General features: G+C 46.1%; 1 pseudogene; it reads left to right on the top strand.

Annotated features, from left to right (window-relative positions):
* Positions 1 to 9,912: 9,912 nt before the first annotated feature.
* LOC135541568 (transcription factor Sp5-like) lies at positions 9,913 to 14,685 on the top strand (annotated as a pseudogene).
* Positions 14,686 to 15,973: the final 1,288 nt, after the last annotated feature.

Below are 15,973 nucleotides of genomic sequence, written 5' to 3'. Positions count from 1 at the left end.
TACCACGACGGGTCGCAGTCCGGAGGCTCCGGGTCGCAGTCCGGAAGCTACCACGACGGGTCGCAGTCCAGAGGCTACCACGACGGGTCGCGGTCCGGAGGCTACCACGACGGGTTGCAGTCCTAAGGCTACCACGACGGGGCAGTCCGGAGGCTACCACGACGGGGCGCAGTCTGGAGGCTACCACCGGGTCGCAGTCCGGAGGCTACCACGACGGGTCGCAGTCCGGAGGCTACCACGACGGGTCGCAGTCCGGAGGCTACCACGACGGGTCGCAGTCCGGAGGCTACCACGACGGGTCGCAGTCCAGATGCTACCACGACGGGTCGCAATCCGGAAGCTACCACGACGGGTCGCAGTCCAGAGGCTACCACGACGGGTCGCAGTCCAGAGGCTACCACGACGGGTCGCAGTCCAGAGGCTACCACGACGGGTCGCAAGCTACCACGGAGGCAGTCCAGAGGCTACCACGACGGGCGCAGTCCAGAGGCTACCACGACGGGTCGCAGTCCGGAGGCTACCACGACGGGTCGCAGTCCGGAGGCGATGTGTCGCAGTCCAGAGGCTACCACGACGGGTCGCAGTCCGGAGGCTACCACGACGGGTCGCAGTCCGGAAGCTACCACGACGGGTCGCAGTCCAGAGGCTACCACGACGGGTCGCGGTCCGGAGGCTACCACGACGGGTTGCAGTCCAGAGGCTACCACGACGGGTCGCAGTCCGGAGGCTACCACGACGGGGCGCAGTCCGGAGGCTACCACGACGGGTCGCAGTCCGGAGGCTACCACGACGGGTCGCAGTCCGGAGGCTACCACGACGGGTCGCAGTCCGGAGGCTACCATGACGGGTCGCAGTCCGGAGGCTACCACGACGGGTCGCAGTCCGGAGGCTACCATGACGGGTCGCAGTCCAGAGGCTACCACGACGGGTCGCAGTCCGGAGGCTACTACGACAGGTCGCAGTCCAGAGGCTACCACGACGGGTCGCAGTCCAGAGGCTACCACGACGGGTCGCAGTCCGGAGGCTACTACGACGGGTCGCAGTCCGGAGGCTACCACGACGGGTCGCAGTCCGGATCCGCCAGAGTCCGGACTGGAGGGAGACTCTGGCGGATCCGGACTGGAGGGAGACTCTGGCGGATCCGGACTGGAGCAAGACTCTGGCGGATCCACATCAGAGAGGTTTGGCATATAGTGAAGCTCATAAAATCTCAGATTTGATTTCATCATAGCGTTTCTTTGACATTTTATTCGGTTTGATTAAGTCCAAAACAAATCTGATTCCTCTACAAAATCAGCATGACACATGGAGCCACACTCTCTGTAGTTCTGTTAAATATTCCAATAGAATTCAGAGTAATGCTTTCCGCCCATAATATAAAACCGACCAGGCCTCTCCATGATGCAACTGTTAACAGGCTAGAATGGCTATATAGAGTAGCCTGATTGTCTCATATCTGCATCCTTGAGTTTGCTTGAAGATTGCAGAATTGAACATGTTAGTGATCTTACAGAAGGACAGTGGTGTAAAGTACTTAAGTAAACATACTTTAAAGTACTACTTAAGTAGTGTTTTAGGGAATCTGTACTATACTTTACTATTTATATATTTGACTACTTTTAATTTTACTTCACTACATTCCTAAAGAAAATAATGTAATTTTTACTTCATACATTTTCCCTGACACCCAAAAGTACTTCTTCCATTTTGAATGCTTAGCAGGACAGGAATATTGTCCAATTCACACACTTATCAAGAGAACATCCCTGGTCATCCCTACTGGCTCTGATCTGGAGGACTTACTTTGGACTTACTTTGCAAAACGTTAGCTAGCTAACAGTACACTTTTACTTGCCATTAGGTTTATGGAGTTTTACTACGCAATAAAAAAAAATGTTTAAAGCCGCACTCTCAGCATGTCCAGCCCACACATTATCTCAGCCAATCATGGCTAGCGGGAAGGTTGCTGGCTTTTTGTGTGGCAAAACCAACTAGGCTTGTAATTTAACAATTTTACTCATACTTACAGATGGCATACAAGGAACATGAAAGTTCATATGTTCGAAAATGCACATCTGCCAAAAAACGCATTTTGATACAAATATTTATTTTTTAACATTCAAACAGCTCTCCTGTGAAGTCATGACTTGCAACATATGCCTACTTTCCCGAATCGGGTCACAAATGATGTCTGAGTGTTGGAGTGTGCCCCTGGTTATCAATATATTAAAAACAAGAACATTGGTTTGTCTGGATTGCTTAATATAAGGAATTTGAAATAATTTATATATAATTTTAGTTTTGATACTTAAGAATATTTTAGCAATTCCATGTACTATTGATACTTCAGTATATTTAAAACCAAATACATTTAGACTTTTACTAAAGTAGAATTTTACTGGGTGACTTTCACTTTTACTTGAGTCATTTTCTATCAAGGTATCTTTACTTTTACTCAAGTATGACAATTGGACAACTTATCCACCACTGCAGAAGAATACAGAAAGGAAGCTTGAAGAAAGCATTCAGGGTTTTGAAAAGACCTAACCTCTCCATTCTCCTCTATTCAATAGAACTCCTACAATGGTGCCGTCTCAAAGATTCTTGGTGTCGTCTCAAAGATTCTCAAAGAGTCCAATTGTGTCACTGCTGAAAATCAGCCCAGACCCACGTGTCATTGTATCAACTGATTTCCCATGGTTCTGTGAATAGTCTAGAGGTCGACCGATTCTGATTTTTGGAGGACCAAAAGGCCGATACCAATTAATCGGCCGATTTTTAATATGTATTTGTAATAATGACAATTACAACAATACAGAATGAACACTTATTTTAACTTAATATAATACATCAATAAAAATCTATTTAGCCTCAAATAAATAATGAAACATGTTCAATTTGGTTTAAATAATGCAAAAACAAAGTTCAATATGTGCCATGTAAAAAAGCTAACGTTTAAGTTCCTTGCTCAGAATATGAGAACATATGAAAGTTGGTGGTTCCTTTTAACACGAGACTTCAATATTCCAAGGTAAGAGTTTTTAGGTTGTAGTTAATATAGTATTTATAGGACTATTTCTCTCTATACCATTTGTATTTCATATACCTTTGACTATTGGATGTTCTTATAGGCACTTTCGTATTGCCAGTGTGGCAGTATAGCTTCCGTCCCTCTCCTCGCTCCTACCTGGGCTCGAACCAGGAACACATCGATAACAGCCACCCTCGAAGCCACCCTCGAAGCAGCGTTACCCATGCGGAGCAAGGGGAACAACTACTCCAAGTCTCAGAGCGAGTGATGTTTGAAACGCTATTAGCGCGAACCCCGCTAACTAGCTAGCCATTTCACATTGGTTACACCAGCCTAATCTTTAGAGTCATAAAGTCATCTAGTCATAAAGTCATCAAATAAATTCCATCCAAGATGGCATAGCAGTTCATACGTCTTTTGTCCTCGTCTTGTCGTGTCCCGTATATATATATATATTTACAACTTTTTTCATACATTTTTTTATTTTTTTTCCATAAACTCATCTTCAAAACACTCTCCTGCAACCCGCCTCACCAATTTATATTTCTAAAAAAGTATTATTTACCTAAAATCTGTAATCCTCCAAGAAGCTAGCCAGAAACTCCAAGAAGCTAGCCAGAAACTAACCAGAAGCTAGCCAGGAGCTAGCCAGGAGCTAGCCAGAAGCTAATCCAGAAGCTAATCAGAAGCAAGTTAAAGCTTTCGTTGATTCCGGTGCAAACATCAATTATTCCGGAGCTAGCCAGCTGAAGAGTTCCATCAATCACTCCTGGGCTGCAGTCACCTATCCGGACCCGTTTTACTGCCTATGCGGAGCCCCACCAGACCTTCACAACTGGACTGCCGACGTTATCTACCTGAAGGAGTTATCCGGCTGGCTCCTCCGTCGCGACGTTACCTGAACGCCCATCTGCGGCCTGCTAACCATTAGCTGTCTTATCGGCTGCTATCTGAATAGACAATCGGACAATTTATTTATTTATTTTTATTATTATTTATTATTATTATTTATTTATTTTTCTTCTTGTGCCTCTAACTATATCTATTGTTTTTATTTTTGTTGTTGTGTGAGTGATTAATCCCCTCTACCACACGGAACCCCACTAATCTACTGACGGAACGCAAGAGGTGGCTAATAACAGACGTCCATCCTATGCTAGCTTGCTACCGATGGCCTGGCGAGCTCTCTAAATCGCCGTAACCCCCAACCAACCTCTCCACTCTCCTGACCCTTTTGATCACTCGACTAAGCATGCCTCTCCTTAATGTCAATATGCCTTGTCCATTGCTGTTCTGGTTAGTGTTTATTGGCTTATTTCACTGTAGAGCCTCTAGTCCTGCTCACCATACTTTATCCAACCTATTAGTTCCACCACCCACACATGCAATAACATCTCCTGGTTTCAATGATATTTCTAGAGACAATATCTCTCTGTTCATCACTCAATACCTAGGTTTACCTCCACTGTATTCACATCCTACCATACCTTTGTCTGAACATTATACCTTGATGCTATTTTATTGCCCCCAGAAACCTCCTTTACTCTCTGTTCCAGACGTTCTAGACGACCAATTCTTATTGCTTTTAGCCGCACCCTTATTCTACTCCTCCTCTGTTCCTCTGGCGATGTAGAGGTGAATCCAGGCCCTACAGTGCCTAGCTCCACTCCTATTCCCCAGGCGCTCTCTTTTGATGACTTCTGTAACCGTAATAGCCTTGGTTTCATGCATGTTAACATTAGAAGCCTCCTCCCTAAGTTTGTTCTATTCACTGCTTTAGCACACTCTGCCAACCCGGATGTTCTAGCTGTGTCTGAATCCTGGCTTAGGACGACTACCAAAAATTCTGAAATTTTAATTCCAAACTACAACATTTTCAGACAAGATAGAATTGAAAAAGGGGGCGTTGTTGCAATCTACTGCAAAGATAGCCTGCAGAGTTCTGTCCTACTATCCAGGTCTGTACCCAAACAATTTGAACTTCTACTTTTAAAAATCCACCTCTCTAAAAATAAGTCTCTCACTGTTGCAGCCTGCTATAGACCACCCTCTGCCCCCAGCTGTGCTCTAGACACCATATGTGAACTGATTGCCCCCCATCTATCTTCAGAGCTTGTGCTGCTAGGCGACCTAAACTGGAACATGCTTAACACCCCAGCCATCCTACAATCTAAACTTGATGCCCTCAATCTCACACAAATTATCAATGAACCTACCAGGTACCTCCCCAAAGCCTTAAACACGGGCACCCTCATAGATATCATCCTAACCAACTTGCCCTCGAAATACACCTCTGCTGTCTTCAACCAAGATCTCAGCGATCACTGCCTCAGTGCCTGCATCCGTAATGGGTCAGCGGTCAAACGACCTCCACTCTTCACTGTAAAACGCTCCCTGAAACACTTCAGCGAGCAGGCCTTTCTAATCGACCTGGCTGGGGTATCCTGGAAGGATATTGATCTCATCCCGTCAGTAGAGGATGCCTGGATATTTTTTTTAAATGCCTTCCTAACCATCTTAAATAAACATGCCCCATTCAAGAAATTTAGAACCAGGAACAGATATAGCCCTTGGTTCTCCCGAGACCTGACTGCCCTTAACCCCATAAAAACATCCTATGGCATTCTGCATTAGCATCGAACAGCCCCCGTGATATGCAGCTGTTCAGGGAAGCTAGAAACCATTATACACAGGCAGTTAGAAAAGCCAAGGCTAGTTTTTTCAAGCAGAAATTTGCTTCCTGCAACACTAACTCAAAAAAGTTCTGGGACACTGTAAAGTCCATGGAGAATAAGAACACCTCCTCCCAGCTGCCCACTGCACTGAAGATAGGAAACACTGTCACCACTGATAAACCCACCATAATTGAGAATTTCAATAAGCATTTTTCTACGGCTGGCCATGCTTTCCACCTGGCTACTCCTACCCCGGTCAACAGCACTGCACCCCCCACAGCAACTCGCCCAAGCCTTCCCCATTTCTCCTTCTCCCAAATCCGTTCAGCTGATGTTCTTAAAGAGCTGCAAAATCTGGACCCCTACAAATCAGCCGGGCTAGACAATCTGGACCCTTTCTTTCTAAAATTATCTGCCAAAATTGTTGCCTCCCCTATTTCGAACCTGTTCAACCTCTCTTTCGTGTCGTCTGAGATTCCCAAAGATTGGAAAGCAGCTGTGGTCATCCCCCTCTTCAAAGGGGGGACACTCTTGACCCAAACTGCTACAGACCTATATCTATCCTACCATGCCTTTCTAAGGTCTTCGAAAGCCAAGTCAACAAACCGACCATTTCGAATCTCACCATACCTTCTCTGCTATGCAATCTGGTTTCAGAGCTGGTCATGGGTGCATCTCAGCCACGCTCAAGGTCCTAAACGATATCTTAACCGCCATCGATAAGAAACATTACTGTGCAGCCGTGTTCATTGATCTGGCCAAGGCTTTCGAATCTGTCAATCACCACATCCTCATCGGCAGACTCGACAGCCTTGGTTTCTCAAATGATTGCCTGGTTCACCAACTACTTCTCTGATAGAGTTCAGTGTGCCAAATCGGAGGGTCTGCTGTCCGGACCTCTGGCAGTCTCTATGGGGGTGCCACAGGGTTCAATTCTTGGACCGACTCTCTTCTCTGTATACATCAATGAGGTCGCTCTTGCTGCTGGTGAGTCTCTGATCCACCTCTACGCAGACGACACTATTCTGCATTATTCTGGCCCTTCTTTGGACACTGTGTTAACAACCCTCCAGGCAAGCTTCAATGCCATACAACTCTCCTTCCGTGGCCTCCAATTGCTCTTAAATACAAGTAAAACTAAATGCATGCTCTTCAACCAATCGCTACCCGCACCTGCCCGCCTGTCTAACATCACTACTCTGGACGGCTCTGACTTAGAATACGTGGACAACTACAAATACTTAGGTGTCTGGTTAGACTGTAAACTCTCCTTCCAGACCCATATCAAATATCTCCAATCCAAAGTTAAATCTAGATTTGGCTTCCTATTTCGCAACAAAGCATCCTTCACTCATGCTGCCAAACATACCCTTGTAAAACTGACCATCCTACCAATCCTCGACTTTGGCAATGTCATTTACAAAATAGCCTCCAATACCATACTCTACAAATTGGATGCAGTCTATCACAGTGCAATCCGTTTTGTCACCAAAGCCCCATGTACTACCCACCATTGCGACCTGTACGCTCTCGTTGGCTGGCCCTTGCTTCATACTCGTCGCCAAACCCACTGGCTCCATGTCATCTACAAGACCCTGCTAGGTAAAGTCCCCCATTATCTCAGCTCGCGGTCACCATACCATCACCCACCTGTAGCACACGCTCCAGCAGGTATATCTCTCTAGTCACCCCCAAAACCAATTCTTTCTTTGGCCGCCTCTCCTTCCAGTTCTCTGCTGCCACTGACTGGAACGAACTACAAAAATCTCTGAAACTGGAAACAATTATCTCCCTCACTAGCTTTAAGCACCAACTGTCAGAGCAGCTCACAGATTACTGTACCTGTACATAGCCCACCTATATTTAGCCCAAACAACTATCTCTTTCCCTACTGTATTTAATTTATTTATTTATTTTGCTCCTTTGCACCCCATTATTTTTATTTCTACTTTGCACATTCTTCCATTGCAAATCTACCATTCCAGTGTTTTACTTGCTATATTGTATTTACTTTGCCACCATGGCCTTTTTTGCCTTTACCTCCCTTATCTCACCTCATTTGCTCACATCGTATATAGACTTGTTTATACTGTATTATTGACTGTATGTTAGTTTTACTCCATGTGGAACTGTGTCGTTGTATGTGTCAAACTGCTTTGCTTTATCCTGGCCAGGTTGCAATTGTAAATGAGAACGTGTTCTCAACTTGCCTACCTGGTTAAATAAAGGTGAAATAAAAAAATAAAAAATAAAATAAACAGCCCAATGCTTGAAGCATTGCGAAGAGCTGCTGGTAAAACACACAAAAGTGCTGTTTGAATGAATGCTTACGAGCCTGCTGCTGCCTAACATCGCTCAGTCAGACTGCTCTATCAAATATCAAATCATAGACTTAATTATAACATAATAACACACAGAAATACGAGCCTTTGGCCATTAATATGGTTGAATCCAGAAACTATCATTTCGAAAACAAAAAGTTTTATTTCAATGAAATACGGAACCGTTCGGTATTTTATCTAAGTCTAAATATTCCTGTTACATTGCACAACCTTCAATGTTATGTCATAATTACGTAAAATTCTGGCAAATTAGTTCGCAATGAGCCAGGCTGCACAAACGGTTGCATATATCCTGACTCTGCATGAAAGGAACGCAAGAGAAGTCAACACAATTTCACCTGGTTAATATTGTCTCCTAACCTGGATTTATTTGAGCTAAATATGCAGGTTTAAAAATATATACTTCTGTGTATTGATTTTATGGTTAGGTACAGTCTTCCAACGATTGTGCTTTTAATTGCAAATGCAATCCCCCTGCATTGCATCGATTATATGCAACGCAGGACACGCTAGATAAACTAGTAATATCATCAACCATGTGTAGTTAACTAGTGATTATGATTGATTGTTTGATTGTTTTTTATAAGATAAGTTTAATGCTCGCAAGCAACTTACCTTGGCTTCTTAATGCATTCGCGTAACAGGCAGGCTCCTCGTGGAGTGCAATGAGAGGCAGGTGGTTAGCAAGTTGGACTAGTTAACTGTAAGTTTGCAGATTGAATCCCGGAGCTGACAAGGTAAAAATCTGTAGTTCGGCCCCTGAACGAGGCAGTTAACCCACTGTTCCTAGGCCGTCATTGAACATAAGAATGTGTTCTTAACTGACTTGCCTAGTTAAATAAAAGGTGTAAAAAAAAAAATTGGCTGATTTTTTTAATCAGCCAAATCGGTGTCAAAAATACAGATTTCCCATTGTTATGAAAACTTGAAATCGGCCCTAATTAATCGGTCGGCCTCTAGTATAGTCTACTACAGTTTAGTGAGAGGGTGGTTGGAAGGGTGGGTCAGGTTTAGGCTCAAGATGTGGGGTCATGGTGATGGTGGCCCGTTCAGGGCATCACCAGGGGTTTGAAATCAGCTTTATTACACAGACACCAGTAAAAGCAGAACAACAGAAGCCCTGGTGAGTGACTGTCTTTAAAGATGGTGCAGATGGGCACATTACGGACGGATCTGGTTTAGAATGGACCTTCAGTCTGGGCAGTTATGACATAATGAGGTTCTGAATATTCTGAATACTATAATTAGCAAGACACCCCCAATAAAAGAGTGGTTCTGCAGGTGGCAACCACAGACCTCTTCTCAGTTCTTATGCTTCCTGGCTGATGTTTTGGTCACTTTTGAATGCTGGTGGTGCTTTCACTCTTGTGGTAGCATGAGACGGAGTCTACAACCCACACAAGTGGCTCAGGTAGTGCAGCTCATCCAGGATGGCACATCAATGCGAGCTGTGGCAAGAAGGTTTGCTGTGTCTGCCAGCGTAGTGTCCAGAGCATGGAGGCGCTACCAGGAGACAGGCCAGTACATGAGGAGACGTGGAGGAGGCCGTAGGAGGGCAACAACCCAGCAGCAGGACCGCTACCTCCGCCTTTGTGCAAGGAGGAACAGGAGGAGCACTGCCAGAGCCCTTTCAAAATGACCTCCAGCAGGCCACAAATGTGCATGTGTCTGCTCAAACGGTCAGAAACAGACTCCATGAGGGTGGTATGAGGGCCCGACGTCCACAGGTGGGGGTTACAGCCCAACACCGTGCAGGACGTTTGGCATTTGCCAGAGAACACCAAGATTGGCAAATTCGCCACTGGCGCCCTGTGCTCTTTACAGATGAAAGCAGGTTCACACTGAGCACGTGACAGAGTCTGACATGACAGAGTCTGGAGACGCCGTGGAGAACGTTCTGCCGCCTGCAATATCCTCCAGTATGACCGGTTTGGCGGTGGGTCAGTCATGGTGTGGGGTGGCATTTCCTTGGGGGGCCGCACAGCCCTCCATGTGCTCGCCAGAGATAGCCTGACTGCCATTAGGTACCGAGATGAGATCCTCAGACCCCTTGTGAGACCATATGCTGGTGCGGTTGGCCCTGGGTTCCTCCTAATGCAAGACAATGCTCGACCTCATGTGACTGGAGTGTGTCAGCAGTTCCTGCAAGAGGAAGGCATTGATGCTATGGACTGGCCCGCCCATTCCCCAGACCTGAATCCAATTGAGCACATCTGGGACATCATGTCTCGCTCCATCCACCAACGCCATGTTGCACCACAGACTGTCCAGGAGTTGGCGGATGCTTTAGTCCAGGTCTGGGAGGAGATCCCTCAGGAGACCATCCGCCACCTCATCAGGAGCATGCCCAGGCGTTGTAGGGAGGTCATACAGGCACGTAGAGGCCACACACACTACTGAGCCTCATTTTGACTTGTTTTAAGGACATTACATCAAAGTTGGATCAGCCTGTAGTGTGGTTTTCCACTTTAATTTTGAGTGTCACTCCAAATCCAGACCTCCGTGGGTTGATAAATTTGATTTCCATTGATCATTTTTGTGTGATTTTGTTGTCAGCAGATTCAACTATGTAAAGAAAAAAGTATTTAATAAGAATATTTCATTCATTCAGATCTAGGGTGTGTTATTTTAGTGTTCCTTTTATTTTTAGTGTTCCCTTTAGGACTAAGATCGAATCCTCCTACACTGGCTCTGACAATCGTTGGATGTGGCAGGACATGTGTAAAGATCGTCTGTTGAAGAAGCTGTGGACCAAAGGACAGCGTGGTAAGTGTTCATTCTGTAAAGATCGTCTGTTGAAGAAGCTGTGGACCAAAGGACAGCGTGGTAAGTGTTCATTCTGTAAAGATCGTCTGTTGAAGAAGCTGTGGACCAAAGGGCAGCGTGGTAAGTGTTCATACTTTTATTTCAACTGAACACTAAATAGCAAAAATCACAAAGAGAATGAAAGAAAATCGAAACAGTCCTGTCAGGTGCAGAAACACAAAACAGGAAATAACTACCCACAAAAACCCTGTGGGAAAAGCTACCTAAGTATGGTTCCCAATCAGAGACAACGATAGACAGCTGTCCCTGATTGAGAACCATACCCGGCCAAAACAAAGAAATACAAAAAAAATGAAAAAGGAACTTAGAATGCCTACCCAAATCACACCCTGACCATACCAAAATAGAGACATAAAAAGCTCTAAGGTCAGGGCTTGACAACATGCAAACTAGCATGGATTACAAAGGGAAACCCAGTGATGCAAGCCGACCAGGCTAGCCAAATGCCTTTTATGCTCGCTTCGAGGCAAGCCACATTGAACCATACATGATAGCACCAGCTGTTTCGGATGACTGCGTGATCACGCTTTCTGTAGCCGACGTGAATAAGACCTTTAAACAGGTTAACATTCACAAGGCAGACGCATTACCAGGACACATACTCAGAGCATGCGCTGACCAGCTGCCAAGTGTCTTCAGTGAAATGTTCAACCTCTCCTTGCCCCAGTCTGTAATACCTACATGTTTCAAGCAGACCACCATAGTCCCTGTGCCCAAGAACGCCAAGGTAACCTGTCTAAATGACTATCGCCCTGTAGCACTCACATCTATAGCCATGAAATGCTTTGAAAGGCTGATCATGGCTCACATCAACACCATCATCCTAGAAACCCTGGACCCACTCCAATTCACATACCATCCCAACAGATCCACAGATGATGCAATCTCTATTGCACTCCACACTCCCCTTTCCCACCTGGACAAGAGTGAGAATGCTGTTAATTGACTACAGCTCTACAGTTCAACTACAATTCAACACCGTAGTGCCATCCAAGCTCATCACTAAGCTAAGGACTCTGGGACTGGACACCTCGCTCTGCAACTGGGTCATAGACTTCCTGACTCCAGGTGCTAAGGGTAGGCAACAGCACATTCGCCACGGTGACCCTCAACACGGCACGGAGGCCCTCAGATCCTTAAAAAGTTATACAACTGCACCATTGAGAGAATCTTTTTTTTTTTTGTTTTGAATTTTACCCCCTTTTTCATGGTATCCAATTGTTAGTAGCTACTATCTTGTCTCATGCTACAACTCCCATACGGGCTCAGAAGAGACGAAGGTCGAAAGTTATGTGTCCTCCGAAACTCAACCCAACCAAGCTGCACTGCTTTTTAACACAGCGTGCATCCAACCCGGAAGCCAGCCGCACCAATATGTCAGAGGAAACATCATGCACCTGGCGACCTTGGTTGGCACGCACTGTGCCCGGCCCGCCACGGGAGTCGCTGGTGCGCGATGAGACAAGGATATCCCTACCGGCCAAGCCCTCCTAACCCTAACCCTAGGCCAATTGTGCATCGCCCCACAGACCTCCCGATCGCTGCTGGTTGCGACAGAGCCTGGGCGCAAGCCCAGTCTCTGGTGGCACAGCTAGCGCTGCAGTGCAGTACCCTTAACCACTGTGCCACCTGGGAGGCCCCCATTGCATTGAATCTTGACTGGCTACATCAGCGCTTGGTATGGCAACTGCTTGGCATCCTATCGCAGGGTGCTACAGAGGGTAGTGCGTACGGCATGCAAAACACGCCAACACTGGCACCCGGGCGAGATTAATCTAACCCTCTCATTGACAAACACACACAGACGGTTCTTACTTTATCTGTACTGTGAAATCTCTCCCAAACAAGATGCTGCCACGAATGTGTCGATTGGTTCTCCGCACACTTCAAAGGATATCCAGTCATAGCATTCGAGGCAATCAGTGAAGACAAGGATGCAGAAGGGATACCACCGGAGCAGGTATTTTGGAATTAATAATTCCTACAATCCATTTTTTTCCACTTTTATTTCTTCACAACAATATAAAACACTTTATGAGGTTTATTTGTTTTTTCTTCAGAAAATTAGACTGACTTTGGATGAGAATTGAGACACAGCAAATCCCGTTTTCTAGATTTTGTTTCGGTGCTGCACTTGTGCTGAGACCAGTTTAAAAACTACGTTGGCCGCAGAAGCGTGCACAAATCATGGCCGCATTTCCGGGGACCGACCACTTTCTAAACCATTTCTTACAGACGAGGAAAATGTTTTAGTGTAATTTGGTAAATATGGGAGAGTCCTTTCAGTGTCAGCCTTCTTCAGAGTACATTTTGAAATTGTCAAGTGCAATTATTGATACATTTTCCCCCAATATATTTATAGGAATTCATCTGGATTCATTTGTTAGCAGCAGTATTTTACCTTAAAATATTTACTCTATTGTAGTTAATAAAATACATTGACTACATCAATAAAATTATAACATATATTTTAGAAATAGAGATGTAGAGGTTCACAGTTAAAGGTCACCACTGTTCTATAGTTTCTCTATATTATCACATTAGAAAGAAGTCTAAGTTCTGTGTTATCACTATAATATCTTGATTTTATATGTGGTTTTTGCTCAGGAATATCTAATTCAATAGTGTACAGCATGTCTAACATCCATTCTTTCTATACCCCATAGGACCGCACACCCAGCTCCTCTCCTGAGAACGGACCCCATCCCCTCTCCTCCTTCCTGGCCAGACCCTGTGGCCAAGCCCGGCTGGGGGCAGTGGACTGGGGCAGGAACGGCCACACTCATCCTATGAAGGGACCATGAGTTCCATGACTGGGATGCTCCAGCTATTGGGCAGTGAAGTGGCCCAGAGCTCCAGTCTAAGGGTCCAACAGGTGGCAACTCTGACAGTGCCAAAACTTAATTTTCCTGGACACGTCCAGAGTGGACTGGACCTTCACCCCCATCCCCACCAGCACCACCACCTCCATGAGCTGCCTCTCACCCTTCCTGCTGAGCCCTCCTCCACCCCGGCTGCCTACACCTTTGAGCTCCCCCCAAGTGAAGATGCTCGCTCCTCAGGTCCAGGTTAGCTCTCATACTCCATACTTCCACCCCAGCACAATGGTATGGGGGAGAACTTCCTCCAAGGTTCCACAGAAAGACACCCCCACCACCCTGGTCGGCATACAGAGGAAGGTCAGCAGTGGTGGATATTACCCCAGACCACCAGCAGCCCCCATGTTCATCAGCAACCTCATGGCCAAACCCACCATCACCACTCTCACCCCGTTGCCCTGGGCAGACAGCTGGCGTTGGGGAACCAGCCTCAGATTGCAGCCCTCCTCCAAGGTTCCTCCAAGTGCCTGCTGGGCTCCACACGCTGCTGCAGGCACTGCAAGTGCCCCAACTGACAGGCCTCCTCTGGGTGCACAGGGGCTCCAGCTAACCCTGAGGAACCAGGCCAGAGGAGGCTCCACATCTGCCACTTGCCCGAGTGTGGCAAGGTGTACAAGAAGACTTCCCACCTGAAGGCCCACCTGCGATGGCATGCCAGGGAGCGACCTTTCGTCTGCAGCTGGCTCTTCTGCTGGAAGAACTGCACACGCTCAGACGAGCTGCAGAGGCACCTGCGCACACATACTGGGGAAAAGCGCTTCGGCTGCCAGACGTGTGGGAAGAGGTTCATGCGGAGCGACCACCTGGCAAAACACGAGAAGGGGCCACGACAACCAGGGCCCCCAACAGGAGGCTCCACAGCCACAGGGTGGCACCAAAGGGCCAGCCAGGAACATCAAGAAGGAGTAGAGAAAATACAAAAAGCCAAGTGACTCGCGGTCAGTATGGTGTGTTTTATTGAGAACCCCAGCTCCTGTCTCTGTGTGTGTGGAGTTCAGGCCATGAGACCTGCAGAAAGACAGAAGGGCCAGTGTGGAGACAGAGTCGAGGGCAGACCAATGGCCTTTCTCTGGAGAAAGAGACTTCTTACACAAACTTTTACACCATCAAACCATTGTCATGACAACATGTTTGTCATGGTCATTGTAGCCAGCATTGTCCACTCCGCCAGCAGGAGGCCTGTGATCTTCATAGGATGTTCTGTTCAGCATGACTGCCTGTGTGGAGATTGGCAATAAAAGCAGAAGAGTTGTGGTGGTTGAATATTCCTTTCTCATGGACCTCTAATGGAGATAACCGGTCTCAGAGAGTGACCAAAGACATCAGGGAGGAAGTCAGAATACAAATAATTTTGGAAATAATGCTGTAATGCTGTTTACAATGGCTATTTTCATTCAATCTGCCAGTAGAGAATATATGAATGCGGTGTTATGGTTTTCAATAACACCACACTAGAATGTATTGTAATCCTTAGAGGAAGGACCACATTCTCTTTTGGATAAGTACAAAGTAGCTGTTTATTTGGCTTATTTCTTAAGTGTGTATTTTTGGGACATTTATATTGATATCATACATTGTATTGTAAATTAATTATACATATTAGTCGATTTAGCATGATGCACAGGATAACTGACATTAATTGTAATTTGGTTGTCAGAAAGCCATAATAATAGTGATTCAATTAACACTGATCTACATTACATGAGTATAAAATCAGAAAGAATCAAAACTATGTTTGAGTAAAATAAACTCTTTGAGCTTGGTTTCATTCAAATAAAACAATAAAAGACTGAACACTTTCAGTAATATCACGGATTCCCCCGGTACTGCAGGTCATTCCGTGCACCAGCTTCTGAGGTCTACGTCACTGGACACTCGGTGTCAATGAACTGTTTCATTACGCACACCTGGTTCCCATTACCCCTGATTAGCAATTGTATATATGTGCCCTCTGTTCACCATTGTTTTGTTTGGTTGTTGTTCCCAGGTCCGTTGGTCTTGTGAGTACCTGTACTTTGTTTCGGCTTTTGCCCTGCGTGTTTTGTGTTCTCGTTATTACGGGTCTCGTCCTGTGCATTGTTGTTACGGGACTCGTCCTGTGCATTGTTGTTACGGGTCTCGTCCTGTGCATTGTTGTTACGGGTCTCGTCCTGTGCATTGTTGTTACGGGACTCGTCCTGTGCATTGTTGTTACGGGACTCGTCCTGTGCATTGTTGTTA

This window comes from Oncorhynchus masou, chromosome 6 (genome assembly GCF_036934945.1).
Source record: "Oncorhynchus masou masou isolate Uvic2021 chromosome 6, UVic_Omas_1.1, whole genome shotgun sequence".
Lineage (NCBI taxonomy): Eukaryota > Metazoa > Chordata > Actinopteri > Salmoniformes > Salmonidae > Oncorhynchus > Oncorhynchus masou.
Note: the sequence above shows the minus strand (reverse complement) of the source record. Positions and strands in the feature narration are given on the sequence as shown.